At 42.0% G+C, this 19908-nt stretch overlaps 1 pseudogene; it reads right to left on the bottom strand.

Moving 5' to 3' along the window:
• Positions 1-7289: 7289 nt before the first annotated feature.
• Positions 7290-8081, bottom strand: LOC105096689 (E3 ubiquitin-protein ligase RNFT1-like; annotated as a pseudogene).
• Positions 8082-19908: the final 11827 nt, after the last annotated feature.

Below are 19908 nucleotides of genomic sequence, written 5' to 3'. Positions count from 1 at the left end.
TTTTTAACTTTAAAAAATTATTGAGCCCCTACCATGTAAGGTTTGTATTATACCACAAGCAGGGGACATAAAGAGTGATTCCTGCCCTCAGGGGCCTTAACACTAAGACCCAGTCCTAACTCTAGCACCAACCCTTAGCTCTGGACAGGAGGAGAGGCCCTCACTGTCTGTGCTAGACATCGTTCTCATAGCTCAAAAGCTTGCGTTCTTTTTCACCAGACATTCTGTTAACTGCTGTCTGTAATTTTATTAATATTTCTCATCACCTGATTTAAGTTGTCCTTTCTGCCTCTCAGTACTCATTTCCATGACTCAGACATTTTTTTCTCATCTTTATATAATAATGTGAAAAAATAATACGTTTCACTTAAGTAAAATTTTTTTTTTTATCAGATAGGGGCTTAATCCTGACAGTATTAATTTCAGATTTATGTCTTAGTAAGTTCATGATTCCCTGAGGACATAGTAATTGAAAATCTACATTTAAAATCTAATTTAAAAGTTTAAAAATAAGAGATACAAATGTATCCTTTGCTAAGAGATCCCCAATTGCTATAAAGGGAATTGTGGGTTCTTAAGTATTTGAGACTAAAAAAAGCACTTCTATCAAATTCCAGACTAGTAAAGTACAAAAATTATAAAGTTACTATACGCATAAACAAGGGTTGAGAGAAAGGCGCGTTTTAAATGTAATTGTGATGGTTAATTTTATGAGTCAACTTGACTGGGCTGCCGGGTGCCCAGATATTTGGTCAAATATTATTTGGGGCGTTTGTGTGAGGGTGTTTTTGGTTGAGATTAACATTTGAATGGGCAAAATAAAGCAGATTGCTCTCTAAAATGTGAGTGGGAACCATCCAATCAGTTGAAGGCCTGAATAGAACAGAAAAGGCCTACCCACTCCCAAGTAAGAGAAAAAGTCCCCAGCAGACTGCCTTCAACTTCATCTGTTGCCATCAGCTTTCCCGGTCCTGCGCCGGATGGCCTTCAGACTAGAACTGCACCATCATTTCTCCTGGGTTTCCAGCCTGCCAATCCACACTGCAGATTTGGAATTCCCAGCCTCATTCTTACATGAGCCAGCTCTTATAATAAATCTCTTTCTATACATATCCTACGGGTTCTGTTTCTTTGGAGAATGCTAACATAGTAATGTATGTGACTTTTGCTAATAATCTGCTTATTTTAACGCTTCGCACAGTGCAGAGGCTCAATAAGTAGTTGATTAATTGATTTATTCATCACTGTGCTCATAGGTTTCACAGTCAGATGGTTCTGGACTCTGGCCCTGCGAGCTGCATGACCATGGTCAGTTCTGGGCCTCATTTTCTCCATCTTTAACATCGGGATAATAATAGTAACTATCACATAGGGTTTGGTGCGAGGATTAAATGAGACAGAGGCAGAAAAGGAAAGCATAAATGATGAACACTCTGACCACTGACAGCCATTCTAGCCCTTCCTGGAAACCAATATTCCTACTTGCCCAACTCGCGGGGGGCCAGGATGTGGTTGGTCTGCGGGTGCTTTCAGTAAGGACAGTGCCCTATGTGGATTTCAAAGTTCTGCGATGGGCCAGTTCAGCCTTCCCTCTCTGACGAAGCTAACAACTTCATGTTTCTCTTCCCATCAATCATAGCTGGACAATGCTCTGAAAATACTGCTTCTGAACTCTTGTAGTATGAAGATTGATTTTTTTTAAATATAAAGCCTTTTCATTATTCGATCAATTGAGGGCACACAATGACAAAAACTTCTAAGGATTCGGGGGGACTTTAAAGTAAATTTGTAGAAGAGACTCAGATACTGCCCAAGGCCCTCATGTCCCTCAGGAACAGGTTGAATCAAGCTGGAGCTCCACTTCCAGGGCCCGTAGCAGGCAAAGTGCTCCCCACCTTTCCTAGAGTTTCCCCCTCTTTAACTCCTCGTGCTTCCCTTTACTTCCACGTTCTTTTGGTTTTGTTTTTGCTGTTTGGGATGAGCCCTGGGCCAAGCCCTGGGTCAGAAGCTCCTTAACCATTTCCCACAAAAAATTACCCATATACAGAGTTTTATGAGTGTGGTAATTTTCCTGAAGAGCTGAGGTCCCATCGTTCACCATGCAGCCTGGGCCATCGTGCTGACTCGACCCCTCTCTTTTCTGCTCGGGGAGGGGGGCCTTTCACAGCCAGGCTCCTGCTGTGACCCCTCCCCTTAGTTATGTGCCACTCCCCAGCCCCCCATGATTAGAGTCTCCTCTGACAGTTCTCCCCATGTGAGACCCTAGTTCAGCCTGCCTGGCTTCTCCAACCTGTCTTACGTTCTGTTACTCATCAGCCAAACATCTAAGCATTTGTGTCAAACGGTAGTACCCATGTGTTAGGCATATTTTTCATAAGATCCACAGGCAAGGCTTGATCTGTGTGTGTGTATTTAGGGTCTCCTTATAATACAATGGTCGAGGGGCCCAGAACCCAGAACCCAACAGATTGAGGACTGCTTCCACAAAAATCTCTCTACTACCAGTAAACCTTACAGAGGCATTGCCTATGGATTTAATTCTTGTCTGCTCTTGTCTCTTAAGTTAACAAAAACCTCAGATTTACCCCAGTTAAGAAAAAAAAATTGTACATATTTATATTTACCCTAAATTTTCCCCACTTAAACTTTAAGCATATATCTCCTTTATTAAATTCCACATCTTACTGACCACATTCAATTACACTTCAATATTGTATAGACATTGATCGTGCATGCCTTTGGCTTTGACCATTCTGTACTGAACAACACTGTTTTGGCCTCACATTTTAGCTTCCAGCTCTCTCAGGACACCATTGTGGGAACATTACAGTCAGTATTTCCCCCTCATCCACCCACCCTGAGGCCAATACCACCTGCTAATGGTACTGATATTCAAAAGGGAGGCAACTGCCCATTTCTTCCTCTCTGATTGTTTAAGAGAAGATACTGACGTGGTATTTTAAAAGTTAATCGAGTCTTCTAGAAGAGGTTGTTTTGTGGTAAAGAAAGCTTGGGGATTTCAATCTTTTCTAATCAGTAAACTAAGATAGTATCTATTGGACTGCCAATTTTTTCTAAAACATTTTTTTTAATTGAGTTATAGTCATTTTACAATGTTGTGTCAAATTCCAGTGTAGAGCACAATTTTTCAGTTATACGTGAACATACATGTATTCATTGTCACATTTTTTTTTGCTGTGAGCCACCACAAGATGTTGTATGTATTTCCCTGTGCTACACAGTACAACCTTGTTCATCTGTTCTGGACTGTCAGTTTTTGTAAAACAACCAGGCACTATTTGGAACTGGGCTGGGGGTGCAGCACTGTTTTTACTTTCCTCTTCATTATCACTGAATCCTTTTACACAAAGTTGCCCTCCTCCCAGGAGAAAACGTCATATATCACCCAACAGTTATGCTCTGGACCAAAGAGAACAGTGACTACTGGTGTGGGCAGAGTCAGCATCCCCAGGGAGAGAGGTTTTGGTTTAAAATTCTAATATTCAGAAAATGTCTATTGAACATCCACTATGTACATGCAAAGTGCTATATACCTGGTACAGGGAATACAAAAAAGGGGCAGAAACGTTCCTGGTCCTCAGGGAGCTTGCAGTTAGAGTCTCCACAGACAAGATCAGCAAGTCAGAAGACAGTTATGACACACAGCAGGGAGTGGTGACTTCCCGAGGGGCAGAGGGAGCTGATGGGAACTCAGAGAAAGGGGGAGTTCACCCCACTGGAACCAGGAACCAGGGATGATTTCACGGGTGGGATTTTAGTAGCACCTTAAACAGCGGCCAGCAACGGGTCGGAGAGAGTTTGAGGCACAGATGGAGAAGTGGAGGATGGTTATGAGAGCAAGTAGTTGGGTGAAGCAAAGCAGTGAAATTTCAGCCTGCCCAGGTCGGTTTGGTCTGATCAGGATCTTCAGTGTCAGGCTAAGGAGCCTCAGTTGCCCCTGATTCTTCCCCAACCTCCTGTAGTTCTAGCAGGCCCTAATTTCATAACAGCACGTGCCCTCATGTGTCCTGGCTAATCTGTTTACATGCCTACGAATACCAATACCAATACCACGCTTTATTTATTTATTTATTTATTTATTTATTTATCTTCCTACCACAGACACCTGTGCCACATCTCCCACGATGTGGAAGCTTGGGAAATGTGGCACTAACTGAAGCCCGTCTCAGGTTTTGTTGTTTTGTTGTATGGATGTCGTTCATTACCTGAAAACACACCACACACGCGTGCGCACATACACAGTTTCATAAAGAAGCATATTTTAAAGGCTGTCTTTTTCCTCTCAAGGTTATTGATTCTTGATCTTCTTACTGAATTCCGGATCCATTTTGGTATGAGTTTCAGCTTTAACAGACTGTGAAAGCTGTTGTCAGCTTGGTGGTCACATTTCATGTTTTCAATTTTGGGGGGCAACAGAGTGTGAAAGATTGGGATTCTCAGTTGCCTCAGAAAAGGCAGGTTACTGGCAGCATTTACTCTAGCAATTTAAATGGAAGATACCTATAGCTACAGATATCTATGTATCTCCATATATACATATATACACACACACACACACGTATAGATTTTGATGGTCTCCATTTTCTACAGAATAAAGTCCAAATTTTTGAACAGCATTTAAGACCCATAGCAGTTTGCCCCAAGGAACCTTCTCAGCTCGTCTTCTGCAGCTCTCCCCTGGTGTCCATATTTCGGCAGGGAGAATTCCTCCCCTTCCTTGGGCTATGCCGTCTATTTCAAGTCTCCTATCTTTGCCTGTGCTGTTCCCTCCACTGTGTATACATTAGTGACTGTAACAGATCAATTCCCAAACCTCAGGGGCTAAGTATGATTAAAGCATACTTATTTGTGCTCAGATAATGGTAGAATACAATCACCAGAGGGTGGCATTTCTCCATGTGTTTCAGGACCCAGGTTTCCTCTATCCCGTGGCTGCTCTATCTTCACACCATGACTCCCAAGGTCATCCTAGTCATTTCTAGTCTAACCAGCTGGAAGGGAAAGGGCATGAGGGGTCAAGGGCTAAATGGACCAGACCTGGAAGTAACAGATGTCACTTCTGCCCACATTTCATGCGTCAAAACTGACACATGGACATGTCTAGCTACAAGGGAGACTGGGAAGCATAATTTAACAACATGCCCAGGAGAAAAAGGAAATTGTTTTTGGTGACTTGCTAACCAGTGTCCTCCACAGTCTTTCCTTTTGGTCACATATCATCTGTTCCATTCTCTCTTCCTTTCATAGAACACATTCTTTTCCCACAGGAGGCAACCCCAAGATGCATGGAGTCAGTGCAGCAGTACAAAGTTCAGAATCTTCAGATGACATGCATAGTGTCTGGATGGGGCTCCTTGTGGAGATCTGTGAATAAAAAGGTGAAGCTGTTCATCCCTTCTTCCTCTCAGTATACGATGGTGGATCAGAGATGTGATAGCTACAACAAAAACTCTCTTGGGACCAATATCATATGATATTGTTTATATGTGGACTCTAGAAAAAAAAAGGATACAAATGAAATTATTTACAAAACAAAAACACACTCACAGACATAGAAAACAAACTTATGGTTACCAAAGGGGGAAAGGGGTAGGGAGGGATAAATTAGGAGTTTGGGATTAACAGATACACACTACTGTATATAAAACAGATGAACAAAAAGCACCTACTGTATAGCACAGGGAACTATATTTGATATCTTGTAATAACCTATAATGGAAAAGAACCTGAAAAAGAATACATATATATATATATGTGTATATAGAATACAGAATCACTTTTCTGTACAGCTGATGCATTATAAATCAACTATACTTCAATTAAAAAAACTCTGTTGGAAAACAAAAGAATGGAGGACATTCAGCAATTACAAGTTACTTAGCAATACAGTTCACCCAGAAATTTAGAAGGTTTTTGATCTGTTAGCCTCTAGTCAGTTCTATGTACCAGTAAATATATTCAAAGCTCTGCCCAGATGCCATGCTGCAGTCTTATTTATTTGCTTCTTTGCCCCCATGCCCTTCTTTCTCAATTTAACGATGGTTACCTTGAAAACAATAGATTTGTGAGGCAGCCACACCATTAATGTAACCTTTGTAACAACACTGAGGTTTTAAAATAATTTAAATGATTGATTCCTACTGACTGCAGATCATGTTACAAGGAGTAATACAATATTAAGCTATGTCACCTTCCACGTGCACCCCATGTTCACTGCTGCATGATTTACAATAGCCTAGATATGATAATAACTTAAGTGTCCATCGATAGATGAATAAAGAAAATGTGTGTATATGTGAACAATTGAGTACTATTCAGCCATAAAAAGAAGGAATCTTGCCATTTGCAACAATATGAATTTTGACCTTAAGGGCATTATGTTAAGTGGAAAAGTCAGACGGAAAAAGACAAATCTCATATGCTCTCACTCATATGTGGAATCTAAAAAACTAAAAACAAAAATGTGAACTCATACATGGGAACAGATTGGCGGTTACTGGAGGCTGAAGGTGGAGGTGGGTGAAGTGGGTGAAGGAAGCCAAAAGGTACAAACTTCCAGTTATAAAATAAATAAGTCATAGGGATGTAATGTAACCACACTGTCTATTTCAAAGTTGCTAAGAGAGTAGATCTTAAAAAGTTCTCATTGCAAAAAATTTTGTAAGTATGTATGATGAGGAATGTTAACTAGACTTGTGATCATTTTACAATATATTATGTTACCCATCTGAAAAAAATCATCTTCAGTAAATTAATACGCACTTAGAAAATCAAATGGTTACAGGTAAAATATAGCATATATAACTTTCATTTTAAAACACAAATTTTATGAAAGTTTAAAAAATTTTGAGAATTCGGGTAAGGCTATATCTTGAAATATAATGAAAAATATTCTTTACTCTGAAACAATGTCAGAAAAGAATACCCGAATTCCTCTAGAACAACTAGTTCTAGTTAGTTATCCAGTTGCTATTTTTTGGTAAAATGAACAAGAAAACACATTTACAATTTTATATTGCAATCTTATGTCACGTAATTAGGATTGAAGAAATATTGTTGACATACACATTAGGTTGACCATTACTTATATTTTCCAAAAACAGTGTTCTTTCACTCATTTAAATTAAAAAATTAAAGAACACCTTTAAATCTTATTCTAATGTTCTAAAAATGTTTGAAAGTATTTTTCTTAACTTTTAGCACTGAAATCCATCCCAATGCCCTTAGCGTTAGTTATCGTAACCAAGTGTAATTAGTATTTTGTGGTTTTGACGGCTTATGGGACTTAATTATATTTGAAGGTGTGATGAGGCAGCCCCCTCTCTCCGTTTGTTTACAGGGTCTGAAATCACACTTCTGTACCACGGACACATTTTCTCTCTGCAACACCAAAAGGTAATGTACTCTTTAGAAAATATATGCTGACAGATGGGAAGAAGAATTTTCTGAAATTCAGCTTGACATACTGAACAAACATCATCCACATCTGAACAAGTCACTCTGAAACTTGGCTGTGCTAAAAAAATATTCACAAAACCTATCTGAAATTTCTCAGATTTCAAAAAACCCCCCCAAAGCTTTAAAGTGAGGTAGAATAAAGCCAGTCACATCCCAAGAATCTATCTAGTTATGTTATTAAATTCCCTGTAGCAAATAAGATAATGAAACCAGAACTTATGAGGGGACGAAACTCAGTAAAATGAACATAATTCTTCTAAGAGCCTATACCAGGAACCCTTGGACTGAAGACGTGTGATGAAAGAAGGCACCACTATAATACGGCTTTTTAAGCCTAGGAAAAGGAATTTCAAAATGAAGCCTGTAATTCCAATAATCCAACGTACTTCCGAGAAGCTTGGATGTTCCAAAGTAGGATTTGAAAAGATTAAGTTGTAATAAAGTGACTGCAAATGAAAGAGGACAGACGATCTTGCTAAGGCTGCTAGTAACCAAGCTTCCTGAATCTTCGAGCACTGTTTTCTTAGAAAAGCCTGATTTACAAGGCTTTTATTCGGACTCTTGAAAGTTGTTAGATGTCCAGTTGTAAGAGAAATTCCACATTATTTCTGGAGCTTGGATTTTCAGCACATCCTTCAGGCATGGAGTTTTTCTGGATGCGAACATCTCTCGAATGAAGGCAGGGCCCTTCTGCCGTCTGTCCAGCGGCGGCGGGCGCTTGGGAGGCCGAGGCAGATGCACGGTCTGCGGTTCTCCGAGGACTGGCCTGGCCCTGGGATGCTTTTTTTCTGATTCAAATTTATCAGCATCAGGACTGTGTTTCCTCTCATGATCCCGAGTGGAAGGAGGCCTCACAGTGGTGTCAGGGACAGCGGGAGACACTGTCACACCCCTTCGGTCAGGGCCATCACCCTCAAACTCCAGCACAAGTGACTCTGGTCAGCCCAGGGGCAGCGACAAAGCTGGGTTTCAACAGGCTTTTGTGTTCAAGTATTTTCTGAAACCGTCTTTTAAAATTTGGGGTCTTAAGTTTTCATACAGCTTTTCTAGTCAGGCCCCCAGTTTCTGGACCCTCAATTTCTGCTTGCCAACTGGCCCATTATCTCCTGAGCTCACTGCTGGTGAGACAGGTGATTAGGCAGGACTGCTGGCCCTGGCTGATTAACAACCACAGAAAGAAAGTTCCAGGCTGTAAAAAAAACAGGTTGTTTCTCTTATCCCACAGCTGACTCCTTTGTTCCAAAGACATAGCCATACAACAGGACATCACCATACAACGGGACATCTTATGTCCCACATCTGCCGCAGCAATGCCAAGGACAGCCCCCGGTATCTCTTTCTTTCTTTTTTCCTGCCGAAGTTTCTGTTTTAGGGCTGAGCTCTGTGGGAGGAAGGACCCAGTAATACAAGGTGATTGGCCACTAAAATGAAAATAATGATGGCAGAGCTTTCCAATAAAAGACCCTGCAGCCGGGTAGGGGGCTGGAGCTGTATCGACCAGCTGCTGGCTGACGACTCCCTGCTCCAATGTTTTCTTTTAGCTTTTTTTCCCCTGCTCTCTCTGAGCAATAAAGCAGTTGTTTCCCCCGCCCCCCCACTTTATCTGTGTGCATCTACTGAGAACTCTTTCTCAATTGGCAGGCAAGGACCCATATGTTTGAGGGGGACTTGCCCACCTGTTTGGTGGTTTCTCCAGTTTGAGGTCTCTCTGTGCGCTAACACCTGCAGCACAAAGAAAGCGGACACACAGTAATTCTCTTCCCCACCGCTCCCCGCAGAGCTACGGTCTCAGTAGGCATGGGGCCTGCTTTCCAAGTTATCTCAGACAATAATTTTACCACATGTTCTGCCCCTGTTTATAATTTGGGTGCCTCTCTTTTCAGCTCTGTTATAGATTTCTTTGTAATGAGTCTTGAAATCAAATAGGGTTAAGTCTTCCAATTTTGTCCTTTTTCAAATCTGTTTTGACTATTACATGTCCTTTTGCAGATCTACCTGAATTTTAGACTCATTTTTTTTTTTTCAAATTGCTGCAGAAGAGCCTGCTGGGATCAGGAAGTGAAGCTGGAGAAGCAGGGTCCAGGAAGGAGAGTGTGTGAGTCGGGAATCACTAAGCAGTCCCGTCGAAGCGCTGGCAGGGTGGACCAGCCAGAGCTGGAGGGCAGTCTGCTGAGGGGGTGAAAAGGGCTGTGGAAGGCTGCGATTGGTCCTAGCGATGGCCTCTGGGAGTTTGCATTCTAGCATCTGGTCGTGGGTCACTACTGGCCAGCAGGGCAGACAGACAGGAAGAAGAGCTGGACCCGGAGGTGGAAGAGGCCGCAGAGCGGGGAGGAGGGAGAGCACAGACTGGCACCTGCCGGCTGCTCTGCGCCTGTCTCTCCTCACCTCTAACCACGACGACCTTCAGAGCATAAGGGCCACTGCTTCCTTTCACTTTCCAAGTCTTGTGCAAGTTTCTGACCCAGAACCACATAGGGCAGGGGATTCTAAAATGCAGTTCCAACTGAGCCAGGCTGATGCAAAATAGAAGCACTTTCTCTTTGACTGTTCTCTCTGCGTCACCATCTTCATCCAGCCAGCTTCCGACTTCTGTTGAGGCTGCACCATTATTTCTGCATGGTGACCTCTTCCCTTTTCTACCATTGCCCTTCTTTAGCTCAACCCTTCCTCTGTCATATGTCTGAATTACTTATTAGCCTCCTCACTTGCACCTACACTACATCTGGCCATGTAGGTTGGGCACTGCACCACTCCAGGGGCGCCATTCACAGACCGCATTTAATGCCCCCCGCCTGCCCCCGTGGTACAGGCTGCAACATGCTGAACTGTATGCAGTTGTTCCATCTCAGATGTAGCCCCATTTCTTCCTCCCAGTAACTTGAACTATCCTTTTAAAAAGCAAAACTGGCCATGCCATTCTTCTGCCTAAGATCCTTGGCCTCCCCCGACCATCAAGGTAAAATTTTAATTGCTTAGCACAGCATAAAATCCACTAGCAGAGGAACCGAAGCTCTGGAATCAGCATTTCTAAACTGGAATTTTATCTTGGTCATTTGTGAATATATGACCTTGGGCAAGTCACTTAATCTCACTGGGCTTGTTTCTTTAACTGTGAAATGAGGGAAGAGGGTAAGAATAGTACTTTCTTCATCAAGTTTTGTCATCAGTCATTGAAATGTTAAGAAGGAATATTCCTTCTGCAGTGCAGTCTCTCACCGTCGTCCGTCCCTACCCCAACTCCATGCTTCAGCTAAACTGAACTCCTTATAGTAGGTCTCCATGCTGAGACCCCTCCTGCCTCTGTGCCTTTGCGTGTGTCTGAATTACTGTTGTGTTTTCTTCCCCTAGAACCTGCTCATTCTCCAGAACTTAGTGACTCATCACCTCCTCCTGGAAGCCTTCTCTGATTCCCTCAGCCTCAGTTAGTGGCTGCTCCCTCGGGCTGCCTCAGCAGTCAGTGCTTGATTATACCACAGTAAGTTCTCTTTTTTTGTTACTTGTCTATCTCCTCCACTGTGTAAGCCATTGACTATCTCCCCTGCTAGACCATAAACTCTGGACCATGTTTTCCTTGAGGGTGGGAACTGTTCTACTTGCTTTTATCCTGCGCTCTAGGTGTAGCACAGACTGAGTTCTTAAGAATGTTTGTCAGCAGAATCCTAAAGATGTTGAATTGAATTAATGAATGGTGGTGGATGATGAGGGCTCTAACAGGCATTGTTATACTTTATAGAGAAATATAAACATGATGGACAGTAGATTTGGGGAGAATGTGTAACAGCAGGAATTCTAGAGTTTTGGAATTTAGTGATTTGGTAATTCTTTTAACAGAAAGAGTGGCTAAGGGCATTTTTGGAAGGCATTGTTTACTACCAATTGTTCAATATCCATTGCTTAAAGACTTTTATAAAAACATCATTGAATAATCCATAAAAAGTTTTTTAAAGAGTATTCCATTTGTCAGTGGCAACGGAATGGTAACACCTAGAAATAGAAAGTAGTTATCCTTGGCAAGTTGTGGATCAACATCCTGGGAACTGTTAATTCTATAACGTCTGTATGAGTTCAGTCATTTTGGCAGTGCACCTTGCCTCTGTCAGGAGTTTATTCCTGAAGCTTCTGACGGTGATCTTTCCATAAAGAAAATAAGTAGTTACTTTTTCTCCAAAATTTCAGTTTTTCATGTATTGAATATGTAATGAAATAAAGCTCATCCATAAAGATTTTTCAGATTTGAAATTTCTGGATCAATATTCAAGTTTCTTAAAATTTGGGATAAGAATGTCAGCGCATAGACTTAATATCAGAAGACATTGACCTTTGCCAGAAATCTGTCTCTTCTTCAAATGGGTTCTTGTTTTCGTATGAGTAGAAGTTCTAAAAAAATATGGAAATGCTCACCCTCAGTCTCAGTATCGTGCTTTGTTAGGCTTATGATTCTAACTGCTACACAATGCATCACAATTCTAAGATTAAGAAGAGTGACTTGCTTAAATATTTTTGCATCTTACAAACGAAGAAGAATATGAAAATTTCAGTAGAGAAATGGGCAAAGGGCATATTAAAGCAGTGAGAAAAGAAGAAATAAAATGGCCAATACACATATGGAAAAATTTGTATGTGGAGAAATGCAAACCAAACAATAATGAGATACTGTTTGAACCTATCACAATAGCAAAGGGTGTGAATTTCTCTGCAATTAGATAGTACATGTGAGAAGTTTCAGAAATGCTTTTAGCTTTGACTAGGAATCCCACTTTTATTTATTATTATTTTTTATTGTAGTATAGTTGATATATAACGTGTTAATTTCTGGTGTACAGCATAGTGATTCAGTTGTATGTATGTATGTGTGTGTGTATATATATATGTGTATGTGTATATATATATATATATTCCTTTTCATATTCGTTTTCATTCTAGGCCATTACAAGGTATTGAGTGTAGTTCCCTGTGCTATACAGTAGGACTCTGTTAGTCTATTTTATATATAGTATGGAATCCCACTTTCAGAAATTTGTTCTGAGACAATAGGACAAATGAAAGGTATAAAGTTAAGCATATTCACTGCAACCTTGGTTTTAAAGTGCCTTTGGGTGGGTAACCCGCTGTTGCCTACTTTCCTTGTGGAAATCCTCCCGTAATCCTTCTATTTGACCCCTCGCTCCTGTCCAGGGGAAAAGACGCGGCTTGCTGGGTCGTGGAGTCAGGGCTCTGCTCCCGCCGCTCTCACGCTTGGGACCTGGCGGCCTGCAGGGAGCATGCGCTCTCATCAGCTTCCGCCAGGTGGCGCTTTTCTGGGGAAGCCTCCCTCCACCGGGGAGGCCCGAGTTTTCCGGCTCTGTCTGTGCCTGTCTGGGAAACTCCGTTTAACTCCAGGTACCGTGTTAGGAGTCTGAGTGGGCAGCATACCTAACGCATGTCCTCTAGCAAACTTCTATCAAAAATAAGGCTGAAGTTTTGACTTCCATCTGGCAGACTCCTTTCTGTTGCTCCGTGAGTATTGAACTGGGGCTTCTCGACATTCTCCAGAAATAACAGCAACAACAGAAGAGAATTTGGATACTGAAAAACATAGGATTGATGAAAAACATGTGTGTACAAAATTGAATATGATGCATTGATTCAAAATGATTCCACTGATGCACATGTTGATTAATGAAGAAAAGATTCTAATACAGCATTTTGTATATGAACACACTTGTTATATACGTATATAGTTTGTTCTTTTCCCCTCTCATCCTTTCCTCGTCTATATTTTCTAAAGTTTCTGTGACTACATAAAACAGGTTAATTAGATTTTTGCCTGTGCGTGGGCTGTCTGCACCGCCGTGTTTACGGCGTTCACGGTGGCCGCTGGTGCTTTCCCTTATTCTTTTGTCTCACAGGCAGTTTCCCGGGCGGGGTGAGCAGGCTCTTGGTCACAGGCGGGAGATGGGGAATCGGGCTGGACTCTTCCAGCTGGACACCTCCTCACGTGGACTCTCACACAGGACCTGGCCCCCTCGTGATCGGTGGCTGCGGACTCCATCCCTCTCCCTTCTCTGCCGAGCCTCACCTGGTCAGAAAGGAGCGCACCTGCGGGCTTAAAGGAGGCAATAGTCATCTTGCTCCTCCACCAGCCCATTCCGTCCGCTTCCCAGGAAGCTGGGCTGCTGTCCGAGGACAGCCAGTGCCTCAGTCCCCCTGGGCCCGCTGAGGGTCGGGAGACTGCTTCCATTGAAGAGACTAAAGCCGTAGATGGTAACACGCCCAGGGTGAGCTGCTGCTGCACTGTTCCCTCTAACTCACCGCGATGTCCAAATCGTCATCATTCCCAGTGGCTCCTGTGGAAGTGGAATTTTCCACACAAGTGACATTTCTAGATAACTAGCATTTATTCCTTTAAGAGCTTGTACCATTTTTCTTCATCATTTATAATGGAAATCTTACCAAACGGCTTTCAATTTATTTCCACAAGCATTCAATATTTTCTTGATGACACAGCCTCATCCTTATGAAGAACAGACTTTGCTGTGCTGTAGAAAGGTCATGTTCCCTGAGCACGCTGAAACATGTGGTCCTGCAGAGGAGCTCCTGGTGTACTTTGGAGGTCATGCCCGTGTTTTTTGGATGGTTAGCCTACTCTCCCCGCTGACGGCTGTTCCATCTGACTGTGCGTTCTGGTTGAGACGTGGCTCTATTGAAATAGCATTTGCTTGGGAATGGGTCTGATTAGCATCCAGATTCAGCATCGTGTGGCAGACACATTTCTGCCGCTGCAAGGCCATTTCCATTTGGTTCTGAGTTTGCATCTGGATTTCAGCCACTTAGTTACCGTGGTCAGTGGCCTGGCCTCTGGTTGAATGGGCTATTCTTATACTTCACAAGATTTCGTGTCACCTTTTTGACAACCAAATTAAAATTCACATTTTCCTTTCCAATTAGGCTTTCTTATAGATTAATGATCACTTACATTATAATTTTAGGAACTGTGGTTCAAACAAATGAAGTCAATTTCCTAATCTCATTGGCAATGAAATGTTTATGAACTTCAGGAGCTCTTCCTGAGGCTCTGACTGGAAATCACAAGGTGTTTCTAAAAGAATTTTAAGGGGATAATTGAATGATCATGCATTCATTTATTTAATAACTCTATTCAACTTAATTAAGAGATTAATTCTCTTACTGATTTTCCATCACCTAAAGTATAAAGTACAGTTGTTTTAACATCCTATCATTTAACTTAGTTGCCTAAAAAACACCCAAAATATAGTGGTTTAAAGCCAAAAAGTTTCACTATGTTCTGTGATTCTGGGGTCAGTGGGCAACTCTTTTGGTCTGGGTTATCTTGGCTTGAGGTGAATGGTCTAGGTTGGCCTCGTTCACATATCTGGGGTGGCTGGGATGACTGGGCCCCCTCTCCATGAGATCTTTTATCCCCCAGGGGGGTAGCCTGGTTGTCTCGTATGGCAGGAGAAGGGGTTCCAGCAGCAAGAGAGGGAAAACCCCAAAGTACATGTATTTTTCAAGCCTCTGCCTGTGTCACATTTACTAAAGTCCCATTGGCCAAAGTAGTCACATTGGCTTGACAGCATGGGTACAGGGAGGTGTGGTTCATGGGGGTTACTACTGCAATGATCTATCAAAGCGTGTTCCAAACTATCATTCTAACCCTGAAGTTCCCACACTGTGGCTGAGGTGCCCTGGGACACCACAGTGAATTCACAGGGGGTGTTATAGGATATTTTAAAATTTTGAGGGAAACATAATTTTATTCTATGACTACTGGACATCACAAAAATTACCAGCTTGATGTAGGTCACAGTGTCAACATCATAATGATACATTCCTTTTGGTGCTGTTATATCTTTGCAAAGCTGGATTTTTGGTGGTTACTGCGATAAAAAGCAAGTACTGAAAAAAAAAAAAAAAGAGCAAGTACTGCATGAAAATTGTTGGGAAGCAGGAAGTGAGGGTGGTGGTGTCCAATTTGATTCCAAGATTGTGTAGTGCTCAACAGGTGCATACATCCCATTACTAAGTAAAGGTGGTTAAGAAATAAATATTTAAAATTTTATGTGTACTATTTTTCAAATGTAATTAAGTTGTTAGGACATGCCTACTTACATGGACCTAAGTACTTAATAAATGAAACTATCAAGTATTTCTTTCAGTCTGGGGCCACTGTGAAAAAATTAACAAGATGCTGGGGATGCCGTGAACCAGGAAAGGTTGGGAATTGCTGTTCTAAACTCATTTTATTTTTAACAGCTGATAAAAGAAGATCAAGAAGGAAAGGTAGTTTTGGGGAAAGGGGAACGGATTCAATTCTAGGTATGCTGAGTATGAGGACCTAGCGGACCATTCAGGGAAAGATACAGGACTGGGGTTCAGATAGGAGACTTGGAGTGGAGCTGATTCCATCCCTGAGTACTCACGTGCACACTCTCCTTCTGCTTGCTTTGGATAGTGTATATACTCAAGAATTAATTGTAAAAGGAAAAGGTAGGGTTGCTGAAAGGAAAGGAAACTAAAAACCAAAACTCAAAACCAACCTGCAGGACAAATGTTCTTTGCTTAATAGTTTTGCAAATGTTAAATGGACACATTTTAATTTCCCTCTTATGCCATATTTTATTGCAAAGGGCAGACCTCTAAGACGGAGACGTGAGATTTACTGTCCTGGGGAAAGAGAAGGCGAGCTCTTGATCTTTTAGTTAGGTATTGTTGGAGATGGAGGGTTTGCTGAATTACTTCATTTCCTGTTTTACACATCACTAGCTGAGCCCAGAAAACTCAGATCATAGCATCGTATATAGAGAAGGCACCTTGTACACAGTTAAGTCTCAACAAGGTTGACATCAAGAAGCAGGAGGATATGATATAAGGAATGTAAGGACCCTCCCCTACCCCACATCTTTTTTGGCCAAGGAGATTGTGGAAAGGAATAGGAAGAGAAGATAATAATTTGTGTCTTGTAATTTTTCCCATGGCTTGGGAAAAAACTGTGTCACAAAAATGAGGGTAATAGTAAGGGCAAGGAGGGGGAGATATTGCTCATTTCCAAGTTGGGGGCTCTGGAAGCTCATCTTTTATCCTGTCCATCTGTACCAACTTGGGTGTGTGGCCGCAACACCATGGTCAGAAGGAGACCCTGTGGTTTTGTTTTCCTATGCTGCTCCTATGTCCCAAGTTTTATGGCTAGTGTGACCAGAGCCAGTAGGACTTCCAAGGCACCATCTTCCCAGCCATGCCTGACAAGGCAGGGTGGACCGCCAGGCCAGTAGACTGGGTGAGGGACACAGTGGTCACTCTACAGTCTGCAGCCGACACAGTAAGGGTGGGTGAGGGACACAGGAGTCACCCCTCCCCTCAGATATCCACATGTCATCTTAGGGAGAGGAGCAGGGGAAGAAGGCAGCTGCCCGAGAGCTGGCATTGGCTGCATAATTTTCCAGGCTGAGTGGAAAATGAAAGTACAAGCCCCTTGTTCAAAAATTAAGAATTTTAAGACTGTGATAGCAGAGCATTAAACCAGATGTGAGGCCCCACTTTGCAGGTCTCAGACCCAAGAAGCCAGTTGAGAACCTAAACATTTTTTCCCCTTAGACATTCTCAGTGTTGCCCAGAGGGATTGTTTAAATTATCAGATTAAATTAATTTTAAATTACATTGGACATATAGTTAATTCTTTCCCCATTAACCAGTGATTGAGAGCCTGGGAGAAATGCCAGGTTAGTTTATGGACAATCAAGACACTGCTGAGTTGGATATGAGTTAAATTTGTGGTTCTGCTGTAAAGGCATCATTTGTCCCTTTTATTGAGAAACGTGATCAGAGAGGTTAAGGGATTGCTTAAGATCACCCTAGTAGTTAGTGGTGAAATTGAGGTTTAAACTCAGATATGACTCCAAAACTCACACATTTTCACTCTTCTGATGCAGATAATAAAGTCAATGCTAAGTCTGAAAAATTGAACTTAAAAGTGAGATTTCTTTTAAAATATATGTGTTTTCATTTCATAAGAACACGGACAAATGTGTGTCCTATCATCATAGGAAGGACACTGTCCCCTAGAGGACAGGTTGGAAAATCGGACTTTTGGTTGTCTGAGGGGACGCTATGGGTGTTTTATGGGCAAAGGCTGGGGATACTAGAAGGTTGCAATTCGCAGGGCCGTCCTACACAAGGAAAAATTGTTTGATGTCCTACGTAAGTTTCGAGTCTCACCAGTCACTCAGGTAGGTAAAAACCTTGTTTGTAATTATGAGTCTAAAACCTAATAACATTTTACGTGTAAAGTCATAGTATTTAAAAAAATTTTGTTTTTTATTAAAGTGTACTTGATTTACAATGTTAGTTTCAGGTACACAGCAAAGCAATTCATACACACACACACACACACACACACACACACATATTTTTCAGATTGCTTTCCATTATAGGTTATTACAAGAAATTGAATATAGTTCCCTGTGCTACACAGTAGGTCCTTGTTGTTTATCTATTCTATACATAGTGGTGAGTATCTGTTAATCCTAACCCCCTAGTTTATCTCTTACCCACCCTTTTCCCTTTGGTAACCATGGTTTGTTTTCTATGTCTGTTAGTCTATAGTATTTTTTGCATGGATTTAAAAAAGGTTGAATTTTCCATGACTTCAACAACTGTGTAAATTGAAGAAAGAATATATACTTGATTTGTTTCGAACTTTACCAAGAGTTGTTCCCCATTTTGGAAAACCACACCACCCAGTGGCCAGGCTGCTTTTGGCATCTGCATGCCCATGACAACACGCCCAAATCCGGCCCTGTTAAATGTCACGTTGCCGCGGAGTCCACATGTGGATGAACTGACGGCTTCCCTAGCCTTCCTGTGCAGCCATGCCTGAGCTTCCTGGCAGACATGCTACTTGATTATAAATTCCATTCTTTTTGTTTCTCCTTTGTGTTATCGTCAGGGCATTATGTTATTTTGTTAAAAAGTTGTGTGTAGGTAGGCTGTATTTTTTGTATTAATTCCATTTTAGGGGAGTCCAGGGAGCACTGAAAAATATTTGCTATAAAAAGGGGTGAGTCTAGTAGGTTGAGAACCACTGAGATCAGAAGCGCAGTATTTGGAAACAGTAAAGAGCAAATTTCTTTTTGCAAGAAAACCCTAGAGTTAATTGACTTTCCCTGAAGGGCTGTTGGCTATGAGGGCAACATTACTGGGCCTGATGTGGAAGAATTATTAAATCTTTCAGGAGGCCGTATCCTGTGGCGTAGGCACCAGGCTACCCGACCTCACTTGCCCTGGAGAATCGGACTTTTCAGGGGGTCTTTTTTTATGTTTTTTAAGTTAATTTTTGTCCTCTTGGCTGGACAAAGTTGTGCTTTTCATTTGAGGGAACAACCTTGGCAGGAAAAAGAGAAAAACTCTGTGGTTTAGGTTTATTTTTTCCCTCTTGGGAAAAATATCCCTTGGAAGGTAAAAAGCATGCAGGCCCGTCACACGGGAACTGGGAAGTCTCCCTGTTACTAATGGTTATGAGGAGGCTGGCGTCAGGAACACGTTGGGAAAAATGTTCTGATCTGCAGTCAATCATATAAAAATTGTTGGGAAAAGGTAAAAAAACAGTACTTTATTCTGGGTTTGAGTCAAAGAGAGTGAGTTCTTTGTTCTAGACACTTGGGGTCATGCCACGTGGTGAGGTCTATTATGGTGATTAGGGAAAAAACTTCCTCTCCTCCCATGAAAAAAATAAAAGAACTAAACCCCCAAATACTTCCTCTTCCTCCTTTGGATCTTCTTCCTTCTGGAACCCTCCCTCTCCGCCTGCCCTCCCCTGATAGGACAGTGCTGCCCAGGGACTTGCCTCTTAGTCTGCTCGGTGTCTGGTCTGGGTGACTGGTCGACAAGGATGGGGGGAGGGCTGGGACAGGAAAGTGCCTTGGGTCTTCCAGGCAGGGAACCTACCCCTCAGTGTAAGAGATTAGTGTCACGTCTGAAAGCCCAGACTCCAGACCCAGACAGCCAGGACTTCACCCCTTGTTCTACGGTTAATGGTTGTGTGACTTAGATTTTCTGTATGTTCAGTTTCCTTATCTATAAAGGAGGAATTATAATAATACTTAATCCTCAGGGTGTTGAGATGATTAAATGTGTATGTAAACAGGAATCTCCACACTGTTTTCCACAGCGGCTGCACCAAACTGCATTCCCACCAGCAGTGTAGGAGGGTTCCCTTTTCTTCACAGCCTCTCCAGCATCTGTCATTTGTGGAGGCGAAAAAACCGTCTTTCTACCACACTTACGTTTAAGCAAAAACAATGTTTCCTGGTTGGTGTTTTACTGCAGATTGGTTGAATTTATTTGACTTCTTTAATCTTTTGGATGGGGGCCCAAGAGAGCAGCCTGATACACACTAAGCAGAAGGAGTCATCAGCTTGGGCTTTGGATGGAGAA

The sequence above is a fragment of the Camelus dromedarius genome, chromosome 14 (assembly GCF_036321535.1).
Source record: "Camelus dromedarius isolate mCamDro1 chromosome 14, mCamDro1.pat, whole genome shotgun sequence".
Taxonomy (NCBI): Eukaryota; Metazoa; Chordata; class Mammalia; order Artiodactyla; family Camelidae; genus Camelus; species Camelus dromedarius.
Note: the sequence above shows the minus strand (reverse complement) of the source record. Positions and strands in the feature narration are given on the sequence as shown.